Genomic DNA, 26,686 nt, shown 5'->3' on the forward strand with positions numbered 1-26,686 from the left:
GAAAGTAGATTCAGAAGTGCCAAAAGTGAAGCTAACTGTGGCACTAAGCAGATTTTCTCGAGGACGCCTCAGGGAAAATTCAGTTGAGAATCAACAAATATCAAAGCCAGACAGAGCTGTGGGCCAATTGATAGGACAATCATTTTAAGGAACTTTATTGAGAACACCTGGAATAGTTGAGATCCTGTATCTCCAGATCATAAACAGAATAGATGGCTATTCTGCCCTCAGAATGAAGCCCAAGAAATTCCTCTGGATAAAATAGTCTGTTCTAGGGCAGGGTTTCTGGTAAGGATACTGTAGCTGGATAAAGACATCAAACTGACCATTCTCAGGAGAGTAAAATAAAGAAAATGGGAAAAATGCGGGAAATGTGTTAGGTATTTTCATTCCCATAGTAAAATTCTTTGGTTTAGCAGTTATGAAGACTTTGTTCATACCTGCATGTCTGCTCACCATCCACTCAGTCGATACTTGCCACACCGTGTAACTTTACTTCATACAGAATCAATGGCCAGCCTTAATTATGAGAAAGTCTTATTGGAGAAATACATCCACAACATTGTGAAATATAGTATGCTATGTGCTAATGTCAAACACTGTCGTACTTCATTTAGAAATGACCAATACATACGAAAGACATTTGTGGGAATAACAAAGTGTGAAGGAGAATAATAGAACCAATAGACAAAAAAATTCAAGGGCAAAAATTCAAATAATAGAAAATAAATTAAACTCAATTCACATACTGAGCTGATAATCTGTCAAAGAAGAATATTTGGCCATGAGAAGAAAAAATATCTGGGACTTAGAATATATTTCTGGAAATCTAAAATTCAGTGAACTTCCTACATTACAAATGTATACATTTATTGTTGAATTGCAAATCTATAAAAGTCTTTCAGAATAATTCAGACAAATGAAGGAAAAGTATGAGACATGGTATACAGGTTCTGGTTACCCCAGAAGGAAGAGAGGCTGTATCAACTGAAAGAAAAAAGATCCCAAATTATGGAAATTTCTGAATGTTCATATGTTCATATTTAAAAGGTCCATTCACTGCCTAGTAGGATGAATAATAAGCTATAACAACAAATTTCATCAGCAAGGTTAAAAATAAAAATCTTACAAATTTCATAGACAAAAATAATTTTTTACAAGAAAGAATTGCAAGGTACTAGACTTCTCATCAAAAACATAAGCTGCTCAGGAGACAATGGTGATGGCTCAAAAATTTGGGTCCCTGCCACCCATGTGGAGACCCAAAGTGAGTTCCTGACTCCTGGCTTCAGCCTGGCTCGGCTCCAGCTGTTGTGGCCATTTGGGGAGTGAACCAGCAACTGGGAGATCTCTCTATCTCTGTTTCTCTCTCTCTCTCTCTCTCTCTCTCTCTCTCTCTCTCTCTCAGTCTCTCCCCGTTCTCCTTCCCTCCAAAAATAAAATAAACAATTTATAAAAAATATAATGGAGCAGAATCTTTAAATTTTGATTAAGACAACATTTTGAAACTAGAATTCTCCACACAGTCATATTATTAAATAAGTGTTGAATGTCAAATAAATGTAGTTGTTTTAGACAATTAACAACAAAAGCATCTAATATCCATGAAAAAATTGCACAAAAGACATTTCAACAACAAAATGAGGTGACATGTAAGATATGAATCATTGGTATCAGAGTATGACCTATAATATTAAAGAAAATTAAATTTAAAGGAAAAACAAGTATATATTTAGAGTATTTTTTATTTGCAGCAGAAAATAATGATTCACAGTCTACTCAATTGTACACTTTATTTCTATGATAAACATTATTTGAATAATTGAATGGAAAGTATTTATTGCCTTTCATCACTGAATATCAACATATAGAGAAAATCTTTACAAATTATACATATAAAGAGATCATAAATATTTTAAATGTCACATCATAAATATATGATGAGTGAAGATTAGAAAGTATTACAGGAAAGAGAAGTATAAAGAAGGAAAGTGTGTTAGTTCTAATTTCCTCTTTTAATACCAAAGAGTTATTTTCTACAGGTGAGATATCAAGAAATTCAAGTTCAAATATATTGTTTAAATTTTAAAAACCAGCCAGCAGAAGAACTAAAAAGAATAATGTTAAGACATGTGAGAGATAAGAAACAATAGGAACGGTATTCTCTTCCATTTGATAAATAAAGCTATTTATAAAATTATATTTGAGGCCTGCATTGTATTGCAGCGTGTTAAGCTGCCTCCTGTAACAACAGCATTCTACATGACACAGGTTGAGTCCTGTCTGCTCCATTTCTGATCTAGCTCTCCACTAAGTCCCCTGGGAATGCAACAGAAGAAAGCCCAAGTACTTGGGCTACTGCCACCCATGCGGGAGACTCTGCTGGAGTTCCAGGATCTTGGCTTTGGCTTGGCCCAGCTCCTGCAGTCACAGCCATTTGGGGAGTGAACCAGTGATGGAAGACCTCTCTCTCTCTCTCTCTCTCTTTCTGTCTTTCCCTCTGTCTCTCCTCTCCAACTGCCTTTCATATAAATACATCTTTAAAAAATAAATCTTTAAAAAATAAATCTTTTAAAAATGGAACATAGTTAAAATTAAAATGATAAAAATACAATTGAAAGTACCATAAAAACTAAAGAAACAAGCAAACAAAATTAGCTGTGAATAACTAAATTGTGAATTGGTGTGTGTGTGTGTGTATGTGTGTGTGTGGTATTGGAAAGGAGAGGCTTTTACTTTTTTATTTTAGTCTCTTCCATAACATTTCATTTTTCTTAACATGTGTATGCATTTTATTAATAATAAAATAGTTTTATAAAGTTTGAACATGCTTATAATTTACCAAAATCCATCTGAATTGAAAGCATGTAGTACCAGTCCAATGATGAACCATTAGAACAAGAGAAAAGATCATGATATAGCATCTAAAAGATCTGTAGGCAGGCCTGTTGATTAAGATGCCAGTTAGGACACCTGTGTCCCACGTTGGAGTGCCTGGGTTCAATTCCCAGCTCCAGCTTCTATCCAATGCAGACCCTGTGCAGAAGCAGCAATGGTTTAAGTAACTGTGTTCCTACCACCAACATGGGAGACCTGGATTGAGTTCACAGCTCCCACATTCGCCCTCAGCCTAGCCCGGCTTATTGCAGGCATTTGCGGAGTAAAACCAGGGGAGTATTAAGTAAATATTTCCAGAATATTTAAAAAATTAATATATATTTAGCCTTTTTCCTGAAGCACATGTGAGTTTTTCTCTTTATGTAAGGAAATGTTTTCTTTTTTGTGTGCTATCTTTTTGATTTATTATGCATTAACATAGTTATAATGTTAGTAGACATAAGAGGTCCATTTACTTGAGCTGTCACCAAATAGCCTCAAACCGGAGTTGCTCGAAGGAAAGCTTTATTTACTGTGACAAGTAAAGGAGACAGTGGGCAAATATAGCTTCCTAACAAACCCCTGCACCCCTGAGAAGAGGTTTTCTAGGGCTTCTACAGCAAATGTTAGGAGAGTGTCCAAAGTGTAGAAAAGGGGGAGAGGGAGGGTCCTGGCTGTTTGCAATACACACCCAAGATGTGGGAAAGAGGTAGCAGGAGTGCCCTTTCTTTTTTTTTTTTTAAGATTTATTTATTTATTTGAAAGACAGGGTTACACACAGAGAGAAGGAGAAGCAGAGAGAGAGAGAGATCTTCCATCCGCTGGTTCACTCTCCAATTTGCCACAACAGCCAGAGCTGTGCTGAACCGAAGCCAGGAGCCAGGAGTCTCTTCCGGGTCTCCCACGTGGGTGCAGGGGCTCAAGGACTTGGGCCATCCTCCACTGCTTTCCCAGGCCACAGCAGAGAGCTGGATCGGAAATGGAGCAGCTGGGACTCGAACCGGTGCCCTTATGGGATGCCGGCACTGCAGGCGGTGGCCCCACCTGCTGCGCCACAGCGCCGGTCCCATGGAGGGTCCTTTCTGTTCAAGCAACACACATCTTCATACAGTGGATGCTTGAAACTCTTGCTCAGACTGGTTTCTTGCAGCTGGCCTTGATTAACCGGTAGGCTGGCCTTCTTTCAGTGCAGTGTCACAAGGGATGCTTCCCTGGAACATCCTCTGAAAACCAACTCCTGGTAAGTAAATTTGTTCAGATTTCCCGTCTTTGCTCCTGTAATCCCTTCTTGACTAAATCCTACAATCTACATTACAATTAAGCATAGGAACTTTTCTTTCCAGCAAAACATAGTATCTGTCTTGTGATTAACTTCTTGTTGTTTGTTTCTGTTTCCCTCAGCTGTATTGAAGTCTGACCAAGAAACAAACTTTCCGTGTGTGAAAACAATATTAGGTGGTGAAATAGTAAATATTGTAAAATTTTATCTTTTTTTAAATTCTATAAACAGAAATAGCAACTATTGAAACAGAGAATGGGGGGGGGGGATCAACACTGTGGTGTAACCACTAAAGCTGCTACATGCAGTGCCAGCATCCCATATGGGCACTGGTTTGAGCCCTGGCTGCTCCATTTCCGATCCAATTCTCTGCTATGACCTGGGAAAGCATTAGAAGATGGCCCAAGTCCTTGGGCCCCTGCACCCACGAGGGAGACCTAGAAGAAGCTTCTGGCTTCAGATCGATCCAGGTTCAGCTGTTGCAGCCATTTCGGGAGTGAACCAGCAGATGGAAGAATCTCTCTTTTTCTCTCTCTCTCTCTCTCCTCTCTCTCCTCTCTCTCCCTCTGTAACTCTACCGTTCCAAAAGAAAAGAAAAGAAAAGAAAAGAAAAGAAAAGAAAAAGAACATCAGAGAATAGGGGGCCAACATTGTGGTGTAGTAGGTTAAGCCGCTGCTTGCAACATCAACATTCCATGTCAGAGTGCTGGTTCAGATTGCAGCTGCACCATTTCTTATCCAGCTCCCTGCTAATGCACCTGGGAAGGTAGCAGAAGGTGGCCCAAGTTCATGATGGTTACTAAATACATGACAAAATTTTCAATCTCAGTAATGCTCACATGTTTTTCAAGAATAAAAACCACATGATTATCTCAGCAGATATAGAGAAAGCATTTGATCATCCTTTCGTGATAAAAATCTTAAGCAAATTTGGTGTATAAGGAAAATTCCACAACAGAGTCAAGGCATATATGACAAACCCACTGCCGGCATCATATTTTTTAAAGATTTTTTTGTTTGTTTTTAAAGATTCATTTATTTTATTTGAAAGGCAGAATTACAGAGAGTCAGAGGCAGAGAGAGAGACAGAGGTCTTCCATGCACAATGGTCAGAGCTGCACAGATCTGAAGCCAGGAGTCAGGAGCTTCTTCCAGGTCTCCCACACGGGTGCAGGGACCCAAGGACTTGGGTCAACTTCTACTGCTTTCCCAGACCATAGCAGAGAGCTCAGAAGTGGAGCAGCTGGGACTTGAGCTGGCACCCATATGGGATGCTAGCACTACAGGCAGTGGCTTTACCTGCTGTACCACAGAACCAGCCCCTTACTTATTTTTTTGAAAAGCAGAGTTACAGAGACACAGAAAGAGAGAGGGAGAGAGAGAGAGAGAAAGAGAGCACTTCCATCTGCTGGTTCACCCCCTAAATGGCCTCAATGGCCAGAAGTGGGCAGATCTGAAGCCAGGAGCTAGGAGCCAGGAGCTTCTTCTGGGTTTCCCACAAGAGTGCAGAGGCTAAAGAAATTGGGCCATCTTCTGCTTCTTTCCCAGGCACATTATCAAGGAGCTGGATAGGAAGTGGAGCAGCCAAGACTCGAACTGGCACCCATATGTGATGTCAGTGCTGCAGGCGGTGACTTTACTGGCTATGCCACAGCTCTGGCCCCACCAGCATCATACTGAATGGGGAAAAGTTGGAAGCATTTCTACTGAGATCTGGAACCAGACAAGGATGCCCACTCTCACCAATGTTATTCAATATAGTACTGGAAGTTTTAGCTAGAGCCATTAGGGAAAAAAAGAAATCAAAGGGTTACAAATGGGAAAGTGGAAAGTCAGATTACCCCTGTTTGCAGATGACATGATGCTATTTACAGGGGAATGAAAAGACTCCACTAAGAGACTATTGGAACTCATCTGAGAGTTTGGTAAAGTTGCAGGATATAAAATCAACACACAAAAATCAATAGCCTTTGTATACACAGACAATGCCATGGCTGAGAAAGAACCTAAAAGTTCCATTCACAATAGCTGCAAAAACAACTTTAAATACACTGGAATATTTTTTTTTTTTACCTCGGAATGTGATTTTATTTGGAAATCAGGTCATTGCAGAGGTAATCCAATAATCATGAGGTTATTAAGACAGGCCCTAATCCAGGGTGACTAGTGTCCTTGTAAAATGGAGAAATTGAGCCCAAATGCATTCTCACACAGGGAGAATGCCCACCCTGTGGAGGTGGAGGTGAAGGCCGAGCTCATGGAGACATTTGTCCAACCCAGCCCTCACTGCAGAAGCCAGGAGAGAGGCATGGGTAGATTCTCCCTCTTGGAATAAATTTAACCAAAGATATGAAAGAGCTCTACAATGAGAACTGTAAAACATTAAAGAAATGGAAGACACAAAAGTGGAAAAATCTTCCATGTTTGTGGATTGGAAGAATTTATATAATCAAAATATCCATACTTCCAAAAGTAATGTACAAATTCAATGTGATCCCAATCAAAATACCAATGGCATTCTTCTCAGATCTTAAAAAATGATGCTACAATTCATGTGGAAGCCCAAGAGACTCTGAATAGCTAAAGCAATTTTAAACAATAAAAACAAAGCTAGAGGCATTACAATACCAGACTTCAAGACATACGACGGGGGCCGGCGCCGTGGCTCACCAGGTTAAAACTCTGCCTGCGGCGCTAGCATCCCATATGAGTACTGGGTTCTAGTCCCGGTTGCTCCTCTTCCAGTCCCACTCTCTGCTGTGGCCTGGGAGGGCAGTGGAGGATGGCCCGAGTGTTTGGGCTCCTGCACCCACATGGGAGACCAGGAAGAAGCACCTGGCTCCTGGCTTCAGATCGGCGCAGTGCCAGCTGTAGTGGCCATTTGGGTGTGAACCAACGGAGGGAAGACCTTTCTCTCTGTCTCTCCCTCTCAGTGTCTATAATGCTACCTGTCCAAAAAAAAAAAAAAAAGACATACTACAGAGCAGTTATAATTAAAACAGCCTAGTACTGGCACAAAAAATAGACATGCAGACCAACAGAACAGAAAACCCAGAAATCAGTCCACGTATCTACAGCCAACTAATCTTTGACAAACAAACTGAAATCAATCCCTGGAGAAAGGACAGTCTCTTCAACAAATGGTGCTGGAGAAATTGGACCTACACATGCAGAAGTATGAAAGAAGACTCCTAACTTTTTTTTTTTAATTTTTTGACAGGCAGAGTGGACAGTGAGAGAGAGACAGAGAGAAAGGTCTTCCTTTTGCCATTGGTTCACCCTCCAATGGCCACCATGGTAGGCGCGCTGCGGCCGGCATACCACGCTGATCTGATGGCAGGAGCCAGCTGCTTATCCTGGTCTCCCATGGGGTGCAGGGCCCAAGCACTTGGGCCATCCTCCACTGCACTCCCTGGCCACAGCAGAGAGCTGGCCTGGAAGAGGGGCAATCGGGACAGGATCGGTGCCCCGACTGGGACTAGAACCCGGTGTGCCGGCGCCGCAAGGCGGAGGATTAGCCTAGTGAGCCGCGGCGCTGGCCAGAAGACTCCTATCTTACACCTTATACAAAAATCAACTTAAAATCAATCAAGGACCTAAATCTGATAGCATCAAATTACTAGAGGAAAACATCAGGGAAACTCTGCAAGACATTGGCAGAGGCAGAAACTTCTTGGAAAAGAACACAGAAGTACAGGTAATAAAGACAAATGGGATTTTGTCTAACAAACTTCTGCTCTGTAAAAAAACACTCAAGAAAGTTAAGAGGTGACTGACAAAATGGGAGAAAATATTCGCAAACTATGAGGCTGATAAAGGATTAATATCCAGGATCTATAAAGAGCTCAAGAAACTCAACAACAGCAAAGCAATCTATCCAGTTAAGAAGTGGACAAAGGGCTTGAACAGGCATTTTTCAAAAGTTGTAATTCAAATGGCTAACAGACATGTGAAAAAATGGTCAGAATCACTAGTCACCAGGGAAATGCAATGAGGTTTCACTTCACCCTAGTTAGCGTGGCTATCTACAAAAATAAAAAAAATTAAAAAAAAAAAAAACACAAATTCTGGCAAGGATGTGGGAAAAAGCTACCCTAATCCAATGTTCATGGGAATGTAAGCCATATGAACAACAGGTCGAGTCCTGGCTGCTCCACTTCCAATCCAGCTCCCTGCTGGTGTGCCTGGGAAGGTGGCAGAGGATTACACAAGTGCTTGGGGTATCTGCATCACATAGGAAGCCCAAATGAGGCTTCTGGCTCCTGGCTTTGGCCTGGCCCAGCTCCAGCCATTTTGGCCATCTGGGGACTGAACCAGCGGATGGAAGACTCTCTCTCTCTCTCTCTCTCTCTCTCTCTCTCCTTCTCTCTTCCTCTATGTAATTCTGACTTTCAAATAAACAAATAAATGGAAGCCTACTAAAATACTTCTGATACTTTCATAAGTAATTTCATTAGCCATTTAGAGGGGTAAGTTGTGGCTTGGTTGTCATTTTTTCAATATAACTTAGTCATGCAAAAAACAGTTACCTGATATTTCAATTGTCACTCTATTGAGTTATTTAACTAGGAAATACCTACATAGTTGAATTTGCAATTTCTATTTAAACATTCTTCATAAACATTTTTCTGTGACACCAACAATGACTTGACAGACTCAGAAAGTTCATTTTTAATATGTTTTTAAAAAGAATTTCAGATTACATTTTTTACAGGATATGGCTTGTCAGATAATGTGATGAAAGGCAGGGGAAATTACCTATTTACTTGATGTAGAACACAAGATCTTAAGCTAAAACATGTTTGTGACTACATTTATGTTCTATAAACGGCTGATACTAAGAGTAACATTACACATTTTATTTGTAATTCATAATTTGTTAGATTTAGGATGCAGATTTGACCCAGTTGTACTATAGCATGTATGCCTTGAAATTAAGCTGTCCATCCTAAAAATAGTTACTTTGTGCAGTGTTTAATGTATAACATGACACTTTGATTAAAAGGAACAAAGCTAAGCAACAAAAAGAAAGGAAAATTCTCAAAGCCCCCTCACACTTAACTGACAATAAAAATCCAAAGCTCTTATTCAGGCCTACAACACTTTAACTGACTCCTTGACTTCTCTCCAAATCCATCCCCTGTCACTCTGTATCCCGTGCTCACTGTTTTACAAAATACTACCTTTCTCACAATCTGTCTACCACTTGTAGTTGTAGTAGTAGTAGTAGTGGTTCCTTGTACCAGGAAATTGCCTGCAGATATTCACATGGCTCACACTCTTAATTTTTTCAGAGCTCTTGATAAAGGCCATCCCTGACTAACCCCATCATTTTGTAAGTCTTGTTTCTGTAACACTTGCTTTTCATTTGTTTCTTTGTTTTTTCCATAGCAATTACCTGTATTCAACATTCAGGTATGTGCTTGCTTCTATGTTATCTTCTTCCGTATTAAAATCCAAGCTTCAGTAGGTCACAGAGTTTATTATTCTTCACAACTGCACTGTCATCACCAAGACATTGCTTGTCACTTAATAGGTTGTCTGTTAATACACATCAAAGGAGTAATACCATGTACAAACTGCTGGCAACTGAAAGTAACTCAGTAGAATATTTAAATTCTCCATGTGAGGCTAGCTAATAAACTCCACTTTGATTATGGATTATGGCATAAAAAAGAAATCAGTTATTTATAGGCTAATTCATGTAATAAAGTGATACAAATTTTAAAAATCAATTGTATAATATAATTTTTACAAAAAGCTGTTATTAAATCAATGTCATTTCTTATTATATTTGACATCTTTTCATATGTTGAAAAATATATGTTTAGGTTATTTATTAAATTTTAATAAATCTTTCCCTGATCATTATCTCCTCTTCTCTCACCACTCTCTATGCCTAGCCACCTCATTCAAATGCCTTGGTTCATTGCTTTGGAAAAGGAATGAGACAACAAAAAAGCAACTTCAAGTTTATTTACATGTAGACATCTAAAAATGTAAAGTAATTAGATAGAGGATGTGTTGAACATTAACAAAATGGAAAGAAATCACAAGAATAAGCAGCATTTCTTTTTTCCCCTGATTTTCATTACCCAATCTATTTCCAGAAATTGGGAGTGGTTAGAAGACAGTAAGAAAGGTGTTAACTCCAAATATAGAATAACTAACCAGTACCTGTCTGCTCTTGACCATAAACAATCTGTATGAGCTATTTTGGATGAAACCTGCTAAAGAGGAGTCTATATATTGGAGTATTCTAGAGAAAAACACCTGTCCCTGGGAAGGGAGAAATTGCTTGGGGAAAACATGGCCAAACAATGGGCCTCCACACCCGCGATGGTCAATGACTATACCAAGAATTATCTTATTCTAACTCTTTAATAAAATCTTTAAGGTACCAGGAACTTTTTTTTATTTGACAGGTAAAGTTATAGACAGAGAGAGAGAGAGAGAGAGAGAGAGAGAGAGAGAGAGAAAGGTCTTCCTTCGCCGTTGGTTCACTCCCCAAATGGCCGCCATTGCCAGCGCTGTGCTGTTACGAAGCCAGGAGCCAGGTGCTTCTCCTGGTCTCCCATGTGGGTGCAGGGCCCAAACACTTGGCCCATCCTCCACTGCTTTCCCCGGCCCACAGCAGAGAGCTGGACTCGAAGAGGGGCAACCGGGACTAGAACCCGGCGCCCATAAGGGATGCCGGCGTCGCAGGTGGAGGATTAACCAAGTGAGCCATGGCGCCAGCCCCGGTACCAGGAACTTTGGCTAAAACTCTAATAAAAGGGGTAAGGTAGCAGTTGATTAAGAACAAGTTTCCACTGCTTCAGAAGAATGTGGAACATGAGTAGACATTAAGTGGATAAGAGAAAAAAAATTTTATTTTGTGCACAGCTAAACTCTATGTACTGGCTACCAAGTGGCAGATGTTCTGTGAGACGGATGAAGCTTAAGCTTCAGTACCTCTCCCTTGCCCAGGTCCCTGGATTTCTGGTAGTACTTGAAATTACAGTGTGTGCTAGAAACCACACACATATATGTACACACACACATAGATGTATGAGGGTACTTCAAAACTTTCATGTCAAATGGAATTAAATGATAAGTTTAGGAGCAGGTGTTGTGGCACAGAGGGTTACTACGCCACTTGGGATGCCCACATCTGCATCAGAGCGCTTAGGATCAAGTCTAGCCTCTGCCTCTGCTTCTGATCCAGCTTCCTGTTGATGCATCTAGGAGAGAGTAGATGATGGCTTAAGAACTTGGGTTCCTGCCACCCATGTGGAAACCCACATGAGGATCTTGGCTCCTGGCTTTAGCCTAGCCCAGTCAAGGATTATTGCAAGCATTTGAGGATGAACCAGTGAATGGAAGATTCTCTCTCTTGATCTCTTGATCTCTTGATCTCTCTCTCTCTCCCTCTCTCTTAATCTCTCTCTCTCTTGATCTCTCTCTCCCCCTTCTTCCCTCCCTTTCCATCTCTCCCTCTTCCTCCCACTCTATCTTTGTCATTTTGCCTTTCAAATAATAACTGCTAAAAAGTTAAGTTTATTATGGTGCAAAAAATTTGGAAAACTATATGCTTTTTTCAGAGTATGAATTTCCATGAATTTGAAAATTCCTCATATTTTCCAACATGATTATAAATGTATAATTTAGCATTTTTCTTAAGTCCTCAAATTGAATCAGTTTTAAGTTCCACCTTACTTGATCCCACACTGACATATACAGAGAACCTTAGAAAGGCACACATCTGGCAGATAAGTGCATTGACCTTTCAGAACCAGTGCTGACAGATAAGGAAACATTTTCCAATTCTGCTTCATATACTTTCATAGACTTTATATACTTCCAAAATTTCTGAGTGAATCATGCTTTATCTGTGTATTATTAATTTCCTGATAAAGAGAAACAACAAGAAAATTAACTTAGCTTTTAATAAAAGTTGCCAGAGCAAAACAAAATCATTGTTTGAATTTGTCAGTGAAAGACACTAATGCCCCACCTCCCTGTTTTGTTTCACAGTCATATTTCAACTAAGTTTATTTTTTCAGCTTTTTAAAGATTTAGTTTATTTATTTGAAATAAAATATATAATGGTGACAGAGAGAGGGAGAGACAGAGAATGAAAGAGACCTTCCATTTGCTAGTTCACTGTTCAAATGGCCACAATGACCGGAGCTGGTCCAGACTGAAACCAGGAGCCCAGAACTCCATCTGGATCTCTCATGTTTGTGGCAAGAACCCAAGTACTTGAGCCATCATTGGCTGCTTTCTCTGGGTGCATTTGCAGGGTGCTGGATTGGAAGCAGAGCATCTGAGACTCAAATTATGTCTCTTACCTGGGACGCTGGCATTGCAAGAGGCAGCTTAACACACTATGCCACAACAACGGTGCCTATTTTTTTTTATATGGGTAAACTTTATACATCATATGAATTTATACATTGTGTCAATTCTATTATTTTAGTGACTTTAGACTCAGGTAAGCAGACTCAGGTAACCACAGTTTGGAAAGAGTCCATCATGCCCTCAAAATTCCTTTGAGCCCATGTGTATTCTGTAAATTATTATTTTCAAAATTTTATTTTATTTAAGAGCCATTATCTTCACATGCTCACTCCTTTTTCTTTACATTACTCACTCCTTTTAACTTCTGCTGCGCCACTAATCAAATTTTTCCTTGCCATACTCAGTATAAACTTTTTGTTGTTCAATGGATGTTTTTCAGCTTTCTCTTATTTACTCTTTCAGATATCTTTGCACTGTTGGGAATTCCCTGCTTTATGAAACATTCTTAGCTTTTGCAGCAGTGAGTCCATCAAGTTTCTATTCTTCCCTTTCCTTTATCCTTAATAATTAGAAATTCTAAAGTGAGGTGTGACCATGTGATGAACTCAAAAACATAAATTACAAAGGCCTCTTGAATTTGGGGAATAGATACAAGAAGGATGGCTAGGAACTTGTAGTACAGATTTTAATTTTCTCTCTGGAATACAGTAGGTTATTGAAACTTATTGAAGTTTCATAGATTGTCTCACCACCATTATAAAAATGACAGAACATAAAGGTAGAAATTGCTCTGGATAGTGAAGACCTCATGTAGCTTTTATAACAGCCTTGAACTCCCTATCCTTGCACTTGTTTAAATGAGATAAAATAAATGTGCGTCCTGTAAAGCCCCTGAGAGTTTGGAACTATTTAACCAACATGTGATTGCAATCAATAACTAAAACAGCTTAGATGTCCTTTCTCATTTTGAACTTATGGGAATGGTGCCACCTAGAAAAATCTTTGCAGAGAAAGATCAGGGGTGTTTTCCGATGAATCTACCTTTGAGAATATCCTATGATGTAACATCCTCTTCTGTCTTGAAGAAGACAATGTCTTTGGTTGCTTGTTCAAATATAGTAGTTAAATATATCTGAGACCATGGATTTTAAGGATTACAGCTTACACAAGGAGAGACTGGTGTGCTAAGTCAGCAGACAACTTGGTTTAGAAAATCAAAGGAACTGTTTGCATGTTAGTGTTATAGTCCTAGGGGAAAAATATCCTTTAGTTATTTAAGATACTTGGATGTTTATTCCCATTAAACTAGGGTCTTTTTGCTTTTTACTTGTTAAGCTTCTTATTCATTGAAGCATTAAGAATTTTTACTGTAATGTAAATTTAAAATGCTATTTCAAAAACTAAAAAAAGGGAGAGGGGGAGGGAATATCGTATTCTTAGAATTTTATTTATAAACTATATTGAATCTCTCGAAAACATTAAAAATTAAAGAAAAGATATTTTGATGAAATTCTTTATAGACCTATATTCCGTCTTTCTTTTTATCCCTCCCTCCCTTTCTCTTTCTTGCTGTCTCTCCCCTCCTCCATCTTTCTCTTCCTTTCCCACACATATTCCAACCTTGAAATTAATAAGCCAAATAGTATATATGGGGATGAATATGAGAGAATAATAATCCTCACTTCATATTATGGATTATTTCACTGTTTTTTATAACTTTTATTTAATGAATATAAATTTCCAATGTACAGCTTATGGATTGCAATGGCTTCCCCCTTCCATAACTTCCCTCCCACCCGCAACCCTCCCCTCTCGCGCTCCCTATCCCCTTCCATTCCCAAAAGATTCATTTTCAATTCTCTTTATATACAGAAGATCAATTTAGTATATATTAAGTAAAGATTTCAACAGTTTGCACCCACATAGAAACACAAAGTGAAACATACTGTTTGAGTACTAGTTATAGCATTAAATCAAAATGTACAGCACATTAAAGACAGAGATTCCACATGAGGAGCAAGTGCACAGTGACTCCTGTTGTTGACCTAACAATTTCACAGCCTAGTTTATGGTGCCAGTAACCACCCTAGGCTCTCGTCATGAGTTGCCAAGGCTATGGAAGCCTTCCAAGTTCCCCGACTCTGATCATATTTAGACAAGGTCATAAAAGACAGGGTGAGGAGAGTAACCAATGATCCTAAGAGTGGCATTAACCAGGTCTGAACAATTATACAGCATTAAGTGGGGAAGAGGACCATCAGTACACACAGGTTGGGAGTAAAGCCATTGGAGGTAGAGTAGAGGTTATGATTACAAAGGAATGAGGCCCAAGTGCGCTAGATAGGGTCTAGAACAAAGGACAGAGTCATTATTAGAGGAGCTAAGAAAGGTGCTGTCTAAGCTACAATTAAGTTTTCTGATTGAGAGGCAAATAGAACCTGATAGAAGGGGCTTGATAATAATCTGTTTTGCTTTAGGCCTTGTGAGTTAAGAGGCCCAGACCTATCTATCTCTTCACATGGGTATATCCTAAGGGAGGTGTGAACCTCCTAGGGGAAGGCACCCTGTTGACTTTCTTTACTTGGCTGGCCTGGGAGGAGAGCTGGCCAGGTAAAGGCAGGGGGCATCTCTAACTAGAAATTTACAGTTCTGCCTGCAATGTTGCTGACCCTACTTGGCTGTCCCCTCAGCTGCAGTGGTCACTTTGGAAGTTGGGCTGAGTGAAGGGCTTTTCAGCTTAGAGCCAATAAGATCTGTGGCTCTGACCTAGGCATCCTTCGACTCCAGGGCAGGTCCATTTCCAGTGATCCAACTCTTGGCAGAGCTGCCAGGGCTCTTCACAAGCTGACTTCTGCTGAAGCCCAGGCTTACCACATTGAAAGCCACTGCAGTGGACTGGCCTGTTGGGTCTCCTTGAGGGCAGATCACTGTACAGATCAGCCATTAATAGGCCTGCCACCCATTGCTTCTGATGCCTAGCTTTCTTTTCCTCCTGGTTTTTGTTAAAGCAGACCAGAGGATGCAAGTCAAGGGAGTGCCCAAGTCCCATCCCTAATCTTTGGTGGCCTGAACTACTTGGCTATTTAAAAACTGAGACAGAAGCAAAATAATAACAAAAGTAATCAGATACTATAACAAAGGTTTCCAAGTTTGTATAATTTGTATACAGTGTGGGGAAATCAGCAATGGCTTATGTGGTGGGTGGGATTTTTAGCTGCAAGAAGTCCATGGAGGATATCTCTCAGCCAGGGATAACAAAATCCTCAATCTTTCATATTTTGTTTTTTCCACCAATGCTGTTTCTGTATACTTGTCTTAAAATAACAATTTTGAAGAAAGCTATTTGGATGGAGCCTTGTATTAAGGTTAAGATCCTGCTTAGACATCATCCTTATGTACCAGGAAGACAGTAAATACAGGAGACCTAGGCAGGGATCACTACTTTTCTCAAAGGCTTAACCATTACCTTGTTGTTTTTATAGAAACTCTGAAATACCTTCTGATTTTTCTCTGTATCTACTGCAAACCATGATCAGATTTTTTTTTTTTTTGATAGGCAGAGTGGATAGTGAGGGAGAGAGACAGAGAGAAAGGTCTTCCTTTTTGCCGTTGGTTCACTCTCCAATGGCCGTTGTGGCCAGCACATCGCGCTGATCCGAAGCCAGGAGCCAGGTGCTTCTCCTGGTCTCCCATGGGGTGCAGGGCCCAAGGACTTGGGCCATCCTCCACTGCCTTCCCGGGCTATAGCAGAGAGCTGGCCTGGAAGAAGAGAAACCGGGATAGAATCCGGCACCCCAACCGGGACTAGAACCCAGTGTGCTGGCACCGCAAGGCAGAGGATTAGCCTGTTAAGCCACGGCGCCGGCCAACATGACCTAATTTGAGATTTAAGAGCAGAGACCATTTCTTCCTACATCATGTACAGTCATTATTAAAATGGCTTGCCATTAAAATAACAATTAAAATTGTCTCAGGAAACTGTTTCAAATTTAAAAGTTCATAAATATGAAATCTCATTTTTATGATTTATATGGGAAAAGCAACTATCCATATTTAGGCCAGAGGGAATATTGGAAATAGAGTTTTGATTTTTTTCATTTATGATAAAATAACTTGGAGAAATAGTAATTATATGGGGTGATACAATATTTCCTTTAAGTATTTATACATCTTATAAAAATTTTACAGTATTTTGAAGGAATCATATTTTTTGAATATATTTGAAAGTGAGTACATTTTTTATCTTCAATTTTTTTTGTTTTGTTTTTACCAAAACAAAATGGTAAGAAAATCTAGCAGTGCAACATGACCTAGGACTTTAGTTTGTCAGATGTAAAAAAAGAATGCATCAACATTTATTTCAGAAAACCATTATTTATAGAGGCAACCAGCCTCCTTCCACATGATCTTCTGAATTCCTTCAGGGAAGTCCTAGCAGCCTCAACAACAAAGGCAGCAGCCTTGCCCACGCTACAAAACTAGCAGGTCTCCTAACTTCTGAGAAGCTAAGAATTTTGATTCTTTTGCATTATCTTCTCCCTGTTGAAATATCTTCTTGAGGTCTTTAAATAAGGACTAAGTCTCAAGGGAAGTTGCCAGAAGCTCAGCAATTCACTTTTCCACTGTGACTAATGTAGGAGATCAAAATCCCCTAGAACTTCTAAACATGGGATGCTCAGCCTCAACCACTTCAGGTGGTTGTGTAGGGCTGCAAACCGATTCAGTGCTCTGATGTTTTTCTTGTAGGCACTGATAAAAAAGAAATACATCTTATTTCTTTGACTTGTTCCTATTTTCTGTACCCCTCTAGTTTTACACTTAAAACTAAGGAGGTTTTATCCTTTTCATATTTAACATCTTCATACTGTATGTTTTTAAAGTTTTTGTGCTATTTTTAAATTTTTATGAACAATATGTACATATCTATGGACTAGAGAGTGATATTTCAATGTATACATGTATACACATGTATATAATGTATGTATACAATGTATACACATGTATACAATGTGTATCTATCAAAACAGAGTAATCAGCATTTCCCCTTTGAAATTACTTTATGACTAGAGGTTTGTGACTCCTTTCTTCTATTTGCTCATAAGATATATACTAGGCTCTGATGAACTATAATCTCCCCCACTGTGTGGTATAACACTAGGAATTTATTCCTTCAATCTAACTTTGATTTGATAACCATTATCCAAACTCCCCTTAACCTCTGCTGACCCTCCCAGCCTCTAGAAATAACCATTCTGGGTTCCCATTGAACTTCTTCTTCTTCTTTTTTTTTTTTAATCATCCACATATGAGGGAGGATGTGTGATATTTGTCTGTCTATATTTAGCTTATTTCACTTAATATGTTGATCACATTGCCAGTCAAAATTAGGCCCAGTCCGCCAAAGAGGAGTCGATGCAATAGTACAAGTTTATTCGAGAGGCCACACGGAGGAAGAGCAGACTCCTTAGTCCCAACTATACTCTTCCAAATTTGCAAGTTAGTGGGAGTACTTTTAAAGAAAAATGAAGGGTTGGGGTGGAGCATTCTCAAACAGGTTTCTATGGGTGGTGCTGACCTCCACTTACTTGGAACCTTCTTTGATGTGAGGCTTGGCCATGTTTTTCTGGTGGTCATAAGTTCTGTCCTTATCTGGGATTTGCTGTTCTAGCCACATCCTTGTAGTCAGTTCTTGAAGATTTTAAGTCCTAATCTACTTGAACAAACATTTTGATCAGCCACAAAATTAGCAATTAGCTTTTGTTGATTATAATGTGAAAAAGAAAGGAAAATGTGCTTTTTTTACAATTTCAAATGTGTGACTAGTCACAGGGTTAGAATATGAAAAGAAAAAAGGAAGGTGTATTCAGTATGGTTATAATTATATAATTTTGCTTTAAAATGTTTTCAAAGCTTTATTGGTTGATTTATTTGAAAGGCAGAGTTACGGAGAGAGGGGGGCAGGGAGAGACAGAGAGAGATCTGCAGGGGCCCAAGCATTTGTAAATGTGTGTGAGTATAATCTAAAATGAGGCTTTACAAACTTTTTGGTGGGAAGTTCAAACTCCAGATTTAGATGAAGTTGGCTTGACAATGCATGTGGATGCCAGATAAATTCTATTATATAAATCATACAGAGACATCTCTTTGTCTCCACTGGACTTAGTTTTAAATGCATATCTTTCATTTTAAATTCATCTCCAATGTACATTTGCATTTCAAATATCAAGGTGATGACTAAGGCCAATTCTTCTAGTCAGAATTTTGTTTTAAAAACTAAATCCCTTGAAAAGAGTACATTCTGTGGGATGTTCATTTTCCCAAATTCTAACAAAAAGTACATCCAATTTCCTCTTTCTTTTCAAAACTTCAAAATTCCTTCCCCACTGGAGTCTAAACCGATGGCCTTATATCATATTTTACTGGACAGAAAATCAAAGCAATACCATCAGTCTGTTAACATGCAACTTGCCACTATCAAACCTGTCAACATACATGTCTCTGAATTCAGAATATCTAGCCTGACCCCAGGATAGGCCATTTTTTCACTGGTTTCCAGATTGTATCTCTGCAAGTTCCTTGAATCCTGGAGTATTCTACTGTTTCCTGCATCATTAGTTTCTCTATCACATCTAGATGTTTCCTGTCAATATATTTTTTCCTAGTAAGCTTCATCTTAAAAACAGAGTGTGACAGGGCTCCCTTACTTGTACATCTGAATTCAGCTGTCACTCCAGTTTTCTTTTCCTCTGTATAGCAACACTTTTTGAAAGACTTTCCTGCCCTCATTCCTTTTTCTCCTTCTTCTCCTAAATCACCTCCAACTAACTCGAATCTGGCTTTCACTCCACCCCTATTCTCAAGATGTTGCTAAGACTTTATGAGCTGTGAAGACAGAGAAATTTTGTGTTAAATGATCAATGATTTAGAGAAAGCAGCTATGCATGAATATGTTATATAGTTCCCAAATACTAAGTACTTTACAACTAACTTTAGTGATAGTTTTCCCTTTTTAAAAATTTGTTTTAGGAACTTGCTAAAGGTCTGCCTTTAAAAATTTCATCCTTATTTCAATTTAGAGTGATTATTTTTGGATTTTTATTAGAAGCAACTCACCGGAAGCACATCATCAAACAAAATATTCAAAGAAGGATAAAGTAAAGTAAATTTTTAAAAGGTCGCAAATAATGAAAATTACTAAGCATGAATTAAAAAAAAATTAGTAGAAACTTCAAAAATCAAGGGAACTGGGGCCAGTGTTGTGACCTAGCAGGTAAAGCTGCTGCCTGTGACACTGGCATCCCCATATGGACACCAGTTTGTGTCCTGGCTGTTCTACTTTTGATCCAGCTCCCTGTTAATGGCCTGGGAAAGCAGTGGAAGATGGTCCAAGTACCTGTGCCCTTGTTGCCCATGTGGTCCTGGCTTCAGCTTGGCCAATCACTGATCATTGCAGCCATCTGGGGAGTGAACCAGAGGATGGAAGCGCTCTCTCACTCTGTCTCTCCCTCTCTCTCTCTCTCTCTGTAACTCTTGCAAAACAAATAAATAAATCTTAAAAAAAAATAAAAGCCTAAGGTAACTGAATTAGTTCTACACAAGATGAACATTACCAGAATTATTATAGCTACTACCATTAAAGATTCTTTCTACAGATTTTCTGACATTTTTATATTGTTTGTTTATTTTTATTTATTTGAAAGGCAGAAAGAGAGAAACATAGATAGATAGATAGATAGATAGAGATATATCTTTTATTACTGATTCAATCTCCAAATGCCCACAATAGGCAGGGCTTGAGCCAGGCTGAAGCCTGGAGTCTGGAACTCAATCCAGGCCTCTCACTTGGAAGGCAGGGACCCCCACTTGAGCCTCCCATCCTCCCCAGGTACACATTAGCAGGAAGAGAATCTAGAGCAGGGCTAGGACTGGGGCCCGGGCATTCTTACATAGGACCCTGGTGTTTCAGGCAGCAGCTTCAGCACTGCACCCAACACCCACCCCTAAAATGTTGTATTGCTTTGGAATAACTTTAGATCTAAAGAAAAATTCCAAAGATAGTGGTTTTCACAGTTCCCTCTAATATTTACATCTTATATTGGGATTAGCAGACACAAGAGGTCTATCCACATCGGGTGTTACTGAATAATCAGCCTCAAATGGGAGGTGCTCAAAGGAAAGCTTTTATACCTGTGACAAGGAAATTGCCTCTCTTGAGAAGCAGTTTGCCAGGGCTGTTATAGCAAGGGTTGGGAAAGTGTCCCAGCAGTAGAAAAGGGGAAACGGGAGGGTCTTTCTTGCTTGTAATATGCATCCCACATGTAGACGAAGGGGAGTACGAGGACCCTTCCTGTTAAAGCAGTGTACAGCTTCATACATTGTAAGTTGAAAAATGTGACTCAGAGGCGTGGAATTGGTGCGGTAGCAGAGACTCCACTTGAGAAGCCCATATTCCATATCAGAGTGTGTGAGTTCAAGTCCCAGCTCCACTTCTGATTTTACCTTCCTGCCCGTGTGCATCTTGGGAGCCACATGTGATAGCTCAAGTAGCTGGGTCCCTGCTATCCAGATAGGATATCTGGGTCAAGTTCTAGTGTCCTGGCTTTGATCTGGCCCAGCCCCATGCAGGCATTTGGGAAATGAAGCAGCAGAGGAATTATTCCTCTGTCTGTCTCTGTGTGTCTGTCTCTGTGCCTTCCAAAAAATGAAAATAAACAAATAAAAAAGGTTAAAAATACCTCTGCCTCAGACTGGCTTTTCCAGCTTTCATTTGTTGACTGGTGTTCTGATCCCCTCTGAGTACTTCCAAGATAAACCTTCCTGGAATATTCTTTGAAAATGAAGCTCTGATGAGCAAACACAAAGTCTCTGCCCCTGTTTTTGTGACCTCCTCTTGCTTACACCCTATACTCTTGGTTCCTCAACTTTTCCTCAATTTTGTATTGTCTGAAATTTTCCTTATGGCTAGATGAGGGGGAAGGCAGTTAGTGGCTTTGGAGAAGAACTATCTAAGAGGTGAATGCTGGTGAATGCACCAGTTTGGGGGCCTACAATATGAACATGACTTACATTGGTGATGTTAAGCTCCACCAGTTGGCTAAGTGGTGTTTGTTACATTTATTTAATAAACAGTGAGTTTTCCCTCTTTTTATACTTTGTTCTTTTGATGCAAGACACTAGATCCAGTCACAAAGAGGGAGAAAAATCAAACTCCATCTTTTGAAGGAGGAAATAACTACTTACATTATTTGGAATTATTCTGTAGGGAGATGTGTCCTTTTTCTTCTGTTTATTTATTCACTTTATATTAGTATGGATTCATGAGTATTTATTTTATACTTTAGATTATAATACCCCATTATTTGATTTTCTAATCAAATTATTTCAGCTGTGTCCACTTTGAACTTCCAGTTGGTTCATCCCTTTGATATGTTTTCATGTTTCTATTTTATGAGAACTTCTTTGCTATCTTGTACATAAGATGCACCAAGATAATCTTTATATTCCCTCTCCCAGACCTAGAATCAGCTATTTCTCCAAGGATTCCTGGTTACTTGTATTAGATAATGCTTTCAGAATGAAGATCTGGGTGCTGGGTGTGCTTGTTGATCCTGAGGTATTACTGTTCCCAGAGCAACTCAATGGGGAGAATGATAAAATATATATGGACACTTACCCATGTATATACACGCTTCTATAATTATTTAGGCCTCTATATACTAAGGTAATCATGAGTTCAGACTGACATCTCTAACTATAATCCAGTACCACTGGGTTCACCTAGCTTTCATTCCTTGCTTATCAATGAGCTTCCTCTCTCATTGTGACTAGTTCTTAACATCCTTCATCCATTTACTTAATATTCAATTCCAGACATATATTTAAAGTGGCTTGAGAATTAGTAACCTGAACATCAGTGAGAAACAAATTTAACACCTTGAGTATAGTTTTTATGTACATTTCCTTTTGCCTTTAGCTTTATAGTTGCCCTTTAGAACACCATTTGACAGTTATTTAAGACAGCTTCTTTTTCCCGCTCACCTTATGTCATACATTTGTAATGGAGTTAGATTCATTTGTAATAGTCTGTATCCCATCCTGATCTCTTGACATTCTGGTTAAAATTTTTAGTTTATATATATTAAAATTTGCTTTCTGACATACAGTTATATGAGTTTTGACAAATGCAGTGAGTCATATATTCACTACTCCAGTACCATACTGATCAGTCCCATCATCCTAAAATTCTACAGAAATTTTTGTTGAGAGGGTGGACTACTGTGAGAAAGCACAAGGAGCCGGCGCCGTGGCTCAACAGGCTAATCCTCCGCCTTGCGGCGCCGGCACACCGGGTTCTAGTCCCGGTCGGGGCACCGATCCTGTCCCGGTTGCCCCTCTTCCAGGCCAGCTCTCTGCTGTGGCCAGGGAGTGCAGTGGAGGATAGCCCAAGTGTTTGGGCTCTGCACCCCATGGGAGACCAGGATAAGCACCTGGCTCCTGCCATCGGAGCAGCGCGGTGCGCCGGCCGCAGCGCGCTACCGCGGCGGCCATTAGAGGGTGAACCAACGGCAAAGGAAGACCTTTCTCTCTGTCTCTCTCTCTCTCACTGTCCACTCTGCCTGTCAAAAAAAAAAAAAAAAAAAAAAAAAAAAGAAAGCACAAGGAACAAAAAATTTTCTCCCACACATTTAGTTCTATCTGTTGGTGTTAAGGTCAGTTTATTTCCATATTTCCAAAAACAGCTTTTTTATGTTTTCTTTTTTTTTCATTTATTAAACTTTTATTTAATGAATATAAAACAGTTTTTAAAGTTTGACACACACCATTGCCCACCAAGAACTCATAATTGCAGCTATAAAAAAAGCATTCATGAATGAATGTAACTATTAGTTATCAGTTACTAGTTTGTTACTAGGGTAACAAATATCTAAGGCTCAAATCTTGTCTTTGAGAGAGTAACTCTCACTGTAGAGAAGAGGCGCTTCTGTATATGATCTAAGATTGTAATGACTACTTTTTATGGATCTCAGTCCCTCACAGTGTTGGTCATTCCTGTAGGGAAGATAGCCCCTAGAATATCCAGGCCATGCTAGCTTTTTAGCGCAGTAATCAAAAGAACCAAACACCCGGGCTCAGCTATGATTTGAGTTTGATTCCAGAGACAGATTTGAAAGGAACAATATTTGCAGCTTACGTGCAGATCAGTGTGTAGCTGACATTGGAAGTATTGTCACTATCGCACTGTGTACTGTTTTGGTATTTTCATTTTATTTTAGTTTTTATTTGGCTCTTGTTTTTATTTATCCTCAGAGTCCTATAATTCAATTTAAGGGGTTTGAGTCATTAACATGGTTGCCATTTCTGCTTTCTCAAGAGAGCTGTCAGGGAAGTCTAAGGTGAGACCTGGACTAAACGGATAAAATGGTGATTCTTAAATGTCATGAAAAAATCTGAGATCATGTGCTCTCAGTTTATATTGTCAATTAAGCCTAAATCACCGTGCAACAAAACAATGATGTTTTGCACCACAGTTTGTTGGGTTGAATTATAAATTCTATTTGAGTTCGTACACTGTATTTTTTTAGCTGACTCATTTTGGAAAGTTATTTAATTTCTCTGAATTTAAGCTTCCTCTCCTTTATTTTCATATGGTTAATATGAAGATCAATTGATATATTGCACTTGAATATATTCTTGACACTATATGTGTCTTTAATTTCCTTAGATGGTTGCTTATTTAACAGGGCTAAAGATAAAGAGAAGTTAAAGTTTGGAAGGAATAATAGCCATTATATTTTGAATGAAGAGCAGGATAGGGACTTTCTCAATCCCATCCCAGTGAAAACTTCTAAAGAATCCCTAGTGCTCCCCAGAATGTGGCTTGAGACTAATGTACTAAGTTCTTTGTGAACCTGGATTATCATACATCCATCTCTGAACTCCCACTATGAAGTGAAGAAGTATTTATTATTTCCTGTCCTCAATAGGGATAGGATAACTAAATCTAAAGATCTAAACCTCTCATTTTACTACGGAGACTCTCATACATTCATCTCTGAACAGTTACCATCCAGCAAATACATATTAAATGCTCCATATGGACATGAGAACTAAATCTGAAATTTTAAACTTCTAATTTTCTGTTGAGATTAAAATTGAGGCAATTTAAGATAGTAAGATCATATAAGTTGATCACAGGATGGCTAAGTTCCTGTCTATTCTGAATTTGTTGCATTGTCCATAGAATGGATACTACTGAAGCTCACTGTTGGACTATGAGAACTCTCCCAAAAACTTTTGACCTGCCATTTAATCAGTTGTGCTCCATTATAGTTTTCCATTTCTACTCTTTTAGACACCTACTATTAAGGAATGGCTGCCAGAATATGTCTTTTTTTATCTTAATATTTAAGTACTTATAAGTACTATAATTTATTCCAAGGCCTTAATGAAATCAATTTTTACTAGTTTCTTCTGTTTCTTTTTTTTCTGTTATTTTTCTTTTCTTTTTTATTAAACTTTTATTTAATGAATATAAATTTCCAAAGTACAGCTTATGGGTTACAATGGCTTCCCCCCTCCCATAACTTCCCTCCCACCTGCAACCCTCCCCTTTCCTGCTCCCTCTCCCCTTCCATTCACATCAAGATTCATTTTCAATTCTCTTTATATACAGAAGATCAGTTTAGTATATATTAGGTAAAGATTTCAACAGTTTGCCCCATATAGCAACACAAAGTGAAAAAACTACCGTTGGAGTACTAGGTATAGCATTAAATAACAGTATACAGCACATTAAAGACAGAGATCCTACATAATATTTTTTAAAAAAATTAGTTAATTTTCTATGCCATTTCCAATTTAACACCAGTTTTTTTTTTCATTTCCAATTATCTTTATATACAGAAGATCGATTCCATATATAATTAGTAAAGATCTCATTAGTTTGTACCCACACAGAAACACAAAGTGTAAAAATACTGTTTCAGTACTAGTTATAGCATCACTTCACATTAGACAACACATTAAGGACAGATCCCACATGGGATGTAAGTACACAGTGACTCCTGTTGCTGACTTAACAATTTGACACTCCTGTTCATGGCGTCAGTAATCTCCCTAGGCTCTAGTCATGAGTTGCCAGGGCTATGGAAGCCAAAGGTTCGCTGACTTTGATCTTATTCCGATAGGGTCATAGTCAAAGTGGAAGTTTTCTCCTCCCTTCAGAGAAAGGTACCTCCTTCTTTGATGGCCCCATTCTTTCCACTGGGATCTCACTCGCAGAGATCTTTCATTTAGGTCTTCTTTTTTTTTTTTCTTTTTCATGGTATCTTGGCTTTCCATGCCTACAATACTCTCATGGGCTCTTCAGCCAGATCCAAATGCCTTAAGGGCTGATTCTGAGGCCAGAGTGTTGTTTAGGATATCTGCCATTCTATGAGTCTGCTGTGTATCCCATTTCCCATGTTGGATCATTCTCTCCCTTTTTGATTCTATCAGTTAGTATTAGCAGACACTTGTCTTGTTTGTGTGATCCCTTTGACTCTTAGACCTATCAGAGCCATCGAATGTGAACTGAAATTGATCAGTTGGACTAGTGAGATGGCATTGGTACATGCCACCTTGATGGGATTGTATTGGAATCCCCTGGCACATTTCTAACTCCAGAATATGTCTTTAAATGAACAAAGAAAAACCATTATCAGGCCATAGGATGTTTCATTACATCCTTTTTTCCCATTAAAACTCTGTTATAGTTTATGGGTATTGGTGGAATCTTCTTCATTCACTTATGAAAATAATATGTAAAAACCCAAATGAATATTATTATTTAACAGTAATTAGACATTGAATATCCAAAACTATATTAAATCAGGATTAAAATCAACTTGTATTTTTTTTAAAAAAATTTAACATGTAATAGAGGATGTTTGAATAATTAGTACCAAAACGTAGTCAGATAATTTTTAAAAATTAATTTAACTTCTTATAAACTACTTATATAACTTCTTATAAACTATAAAATTCTAAGCTATATATTATATCAAATGTTTATCAATACGTATAAACAATTTTATTGCAACACTAGCTTATTCCTAAAAGTTACTTAAATATATATGTTTTCAAATGTAAGAAATTCTTATATTCCTGGCTGACATCTTATAGGAGATGGTCATTCCAAGAGGACTACCTGGAAGATAATCCTTTTGAGTGTTATCAACTATGAAACTTTAAGAAAACTGAAACTGC

General features: G+C 38.8%; 1 protein-coding gene across 1 annotated transcript in view; it reads right to left on the bottom strand.

The window, feature by feature from the left end:
- Positions 1-26,686, bottom strand: part of LOC133752852 (DDB1- and CUL4-associated factor 8-like) — a 68,167-nt gene that overhangs the window by 38,987 nt on the left and 2,494 nt on the right. The gene's annotated exons all lie outside the window — the stretch shown is intronic.

The sequence above is a fragment of the Lepus europaeus genome, chromosome X (genome assembly GCF_033115175.1).
Source record: "Lepus europaeus isolate LE1 chromosome X, mLepTim1.pri, whole genome shotgun sequence".
NCBI lineage: Eukaryota > Metazoa > Chordata > Mammalia > Lagomorpha > Leporidae > Lepus > Lepus europaeus.